The 4823-nt window shown below is 35.0% G+C and overlaps 1 pseudogene; it reads right to left on the bottom strand.

The window, feature by feature from the left end:
• Positions 1–737: 737 nt before the first annotated feature.
• Positions 738–4823, bottom strand: LOC120079178 (annotated as a pseudogene).

Raw genomic sequence — 4823 nt, 5'->3', positions numbered from 1 at the left:
ATTTTAAAATGTTCTTTTAAAAAAAAACTTTTGAAGAATTATTTCGATTAAATAAGATGGAGGATTGAGTATGATAGTTAATGTAGAAAAATTTATAAACTAGTGCTTACGCATATGATTTATTTAATATCTAATCTTCTACATATTATGCCAAATACATGACATAGACACGGCACAGAAATGGGGGTGGCATTTACTTACTTTTTCCTTAAGTAAACTCTCTAAAAACTGGAGGTTCAACTTCATACGTCGACTGTTACTCAAGAAATTGAAAAAAAAAAAAAAAAAATACTACATGAAGGCAGGTGAAATTTGTCCATCGCCGAAAGTTAGTGAAATAGTCAACAAGCCAACAAAATTAATTGCAGAGCTCACCACAAAAGTTAACATTCAATTAATTTCAATTAGAGTTTGGAGTAAGAAGAAGGTCTTAAATCCCATACAAAACAAAAGATGCAGAGAGTCAGAGACCAACATTCTTTCTTTGCTCCTCAAGGAAGAACATGCTTGTAATAATCCTCCATTGATTATCTATCTACACCAACTCATGTAAAATAATTGAAGAGTCCTAAAATCCCAACCTCGATATATAAAAAATAAGAAGAAAAAGGAAAATCAGACTGTCTTTTGCCAAAATAGGAGGAACAAAAAGAAAGCATTCAACACACAAACTGATTATGATTCACAGAAGCGACGACCGGGATAGAGGAAACAGCCCACCATAATCTCACCAGGCTTTATTTTTCATTCCCAGAAGGCACCACCATAATATGAAGAGGTTTATCTTTTTTCGCTCTTTCGATCGGTGGATCTTCTTGTAACGTTTTACGCGAGCCACAGCAAGCTGACTTTTGGGCGGCTTGACCATCCCGGCTGCTGCGTTCTGGCTTGTTTATTTTTGATTGTTTTGAGGCTGGATTACAATAGTCTCAAGGTTTACTGGTGACAACAATTTCTTCATACAAGGCTAAAGAACATTCAAAGCAATCCAGGACCGAAACAACATATAAATACCTCTGCCTTCGAATCAGTGTCTTGCGAGCCTTTGCTTAATGTCCCTGGGCAATTGAAAAGAAAACCTCCTCGACACTCAGGTTTGTCTTTGCACTCTGCATTAGTTAAATGCAGAGAACTAAGCGGTGCTTTTTCAAGCTCAAGGCAATAAAGCGCAAAAGGAAAGAAAGAAAAAAGTGTAGGTTTTTTAATTAAAAAAAATTCCTAAACAGCAGAAATTTGGCAAGAAAAAAACACTAATTATTATTATATTTTTCAAAATAATGAAAAAGTCCAAAAACCCAGGACTTTGGGACTTAGGCTTCACATAAGGCGTGTGCCTTATTTTGTGCCTCTCGCCTTGTGTGCACTTCGCCTTTACAAGGCAAGGTACCAGATCTGCGGCACTGAGTGCGCACCTGGCAGGGCTTTTAAAAACTTGAAGCATTTCTCTAACTTACAGTTTTTCAAAGAATTTGATTCCAATATTCATCAGCAAGGAGCTTGACCTTTAGAAGTAGGGCACAGCCTGTGACAAAATAAAAAAGATACAAGGTAAACAAAGGATAACATCAACTGTCAAATATTAAAAACTAACTTTCTACTTCGTTACATTGGAAGCCTGAGTATGAACTTTAAAGCGTTGCATTCAAAGTTCTTGAACCTGTAATTTTTTGGTGCCAAGCAATGAAAAGACAAAAAATTGAGAGTTAATCTTTGCAATAGAAAATGCTTTTACCCTTTTACTTTCATCCATATCAGCCTTGTTTCCTACCAGTATCTTGTTCACATTATCAGATGCATGCTGTTCAATATTGCGGATCCAATTCCTAATTTCTGAATAAGAGAGCAATCTTCAAAGTTAGGGAATGTGATTGAACCCACAACCCAAAAACATCCCCAAGATATCAAACCAAAATGAGTCGGCGAGCTTGACCTACCTTTCAGTTTAAACAATTTTTTTTCTTAAAAAAGACTTTTTATTTAAAAACACTTTGATAAATAATATTCCACGAGCTCTGAATCGAATTAGAATACTTGGTTTGTTTGATCATTTTCCTAAGAGTGAATTTCAATCCCAAGTTTGTTTGGTCACTACATCTTAAGGTGATTTACGAATACCAAATTTACTAAAAGGATTTGAAAGGATCCCTTGTTAATCACTTAGTATTACCTTTTCGGCCTTGAAGGTATTTCTTTTAAAATAATTAAAGCAATCAGATTTTACTAAAAGCGATTTTGTTACCGAACTTTGCAATTTTTTTTAAGGAAATGTTTTTTGTCATAAAAATCATGAAGAAAGCTATGCCAAACACTCTTGGTTTTGAAGTTGAACAATATATGTCTCAATCAGATCAGTTTGCTACATAAATAAATTTTATAGTCGGTTGGTTGGTTCGGTTTTGGTAGATGGTCAGTTGTGGTTGGTTCAGCCAATTTTGATCCATTTGTGATTGGTGATTTTTACATTCAAAGAGTCAATTTTCTTAAACTATAGGTTTAATTTGACATCAAGGACAAAATAGCAACCCACTTATTACCCCAGCTAAAAAACAGTAGAACTTACCACACCTTGACGAAAATTGATGCCTATAAAACTAATTTGACAAGTTAGAAAAATCTTGAATGAAACGGTTGCAGAATGGAATCACGAGCCCGGTCAAGGTCAAAGATTTAATATTATAAAGTGTGGCAATTGACAAAATCAATTCATCTAGATAGGCAATAAAATAACTCACTGTTTGAAAGATGACTCGTCAGTGACAATCATAGACCAAACAAAATTCCCATGGCTCCTCGATAGTAAGCTACAGAATCAAAAACAAAATTACACGATTATTCAAACTATAATCATCAAAGTTACAGACACGCAAATTTTTTCACTTCAATATCATTGGAATAAAAATAGTTTAAGGGAGTTGAACAAGGGAGTTACTTCACTTCCACATGACAAAAATTAGAAGCACTTCATAAAAAACGTTATTCCATCTCTCTCGTTTTCCTATTAAAAGGAATAATTAAAAGAAAAAATAAAGGAAAAAAAAAAAAAAAAGAAGCACGTATTCTTAAAATCGACTTTGATACTTATTCAAAGACACTTAAGAAACAAGAAACCACTATGTTAAAAAGAAAGAGAGAGAAAAAGACGACCTAACAACAAAAGGACAAGGATAGATTCTTTTGATTACTAAATTGAAATGTTTAATGTCAAAATAAACATTGGAAATAAGCTAGAATACCTAATGAATCGAACTACTTTTAAAAAATTTCTAGCTTTCACCTTCAAGAGTCCAAAACAGTTTCCAACGGGCTAAAATAGACGAGATTAAATGGTCACAGAAAATTTTGGGAAGGACACCTCAATTACATTTAAGAAGGTCATCATCACCCCTGATCTCCTCTCTACATTTGGAGTAATACAAAAGTTTGATCATTACAATTAAATGCCCCTCTTTTCAGAAAGGGAGCATCTTGTCCTGGAACAATATCTAGGAGAATCGTATATTAATATCAGATAGTACCTGTTGTGATTGTCCGGAAACGCTCCTGACCAGCTGTATCCCAGATTTGCAATTTGATTCTCTTCCCATCGAGCTCAATGGTTCGTATCTTAAAATTCAATTACTGCCACAAGATGCATTATCTTATCTGCTATTAAAGAGATGCTTTCCAAACTACTTGTACTTAGAAAACTTATAGAATTTCTTGTGCAGATCGGATTAATATTCATACACATGGATTACCAGGTATATGAAAAAAATCATACCAGCTATCTGATAAACTGATTGTCCAAACCACCCTAGTATAACTCATTTCAGTTAATAGTCCCAACTATGAGTCCTGGACCATTACAAAAACCTTTTTGTGAATGTTTTGAATTGATTCAATACTTAAACGTTTCAAACATCAACCTTCAAGGGTACACAGGCTACAAACCCAATTGTTGGTGATAAAACTGGTTGTGAAAGAACCATCAGAAAAACGCAGAAGCAGAACACTCTTTCCCACACCTGCAAAATAATCGAAATGAAGAAAGCTTACGTGGGACTATTGGTATGCGAAATGGAAAGGCTCACAAATCTTATCACAAAATTTGCATGAGATTCCCATAAATAAACTTACTATTCTTTAATGAAAGAACTTAAATCAACCAGAGGCAGAAAGACCAAACGTTACACCTTACAACTTTATCATACTAAGCATATGCGGAGCCACAAACAGCAACATCAGTCAATTAACAGGAAAATTTTCACCTCGATTCCAACAGACATTTAAGCATAAAACTCAATTTCAAAATAATCTTCTCGAAACAGAAAAAGGTTATTTTTCTCTATTGGCCGTCAAAAGATCACAACCCCTTTTTTTACAGGTATACAACGTTTGTTGCACACAAAAGCAAGGCGCATTCCACCAGAGACGAAATGTAAAAGATAACAAGCGAGAATTGCCAAACTTTGAGCCCAAAAAGGGTCCCAACTAAATGGAGAGATCGACACGAATCGACCATTTTCGAATCAAAAGGCCCAACCAAACCAAATCCAACACAACCGAAAAACATTACAACAAAATTACTCCACTTAAAACAAGGAACCTCGAAATCACATTGATGAAAACAATCCCAAATCCCAAATCCCACGCCACACTACACATAACCCAGCCCATCAGATCTCTTAAAGCACCTCCCATTTTCAATAAGCAAATCAAACAACAAGAATTCAGAACTCAAAACAACAAAAAACAAGGGTTGGGGAAATACCCTATCGCCAATAAGCAAAAGCTTAATGAGGTAATTCGTAATCAGCACGAGCCCTTGCCGGTGGTGCAGCCAT

Source organism: Benincasa hispida, chromosome 6, assembly GCF_009727055.1.
Source record: "Benincasa hispida cultivar B227 chromosome 6, ASM972705v1, whole genome shotgun sequence".
In the NCBI taxonomy this organism is placed as follows: domain Eukaryota; kingdom Viridiplantae; phylum Streptophyta; class Magnoliopsida; order Cucurbitales; family Cucurbitaceae; genus Benincasa; species Benincasa hispida.
This window is presented reverse-complemented; position numbering and strand designations above follow the sequence as displayed.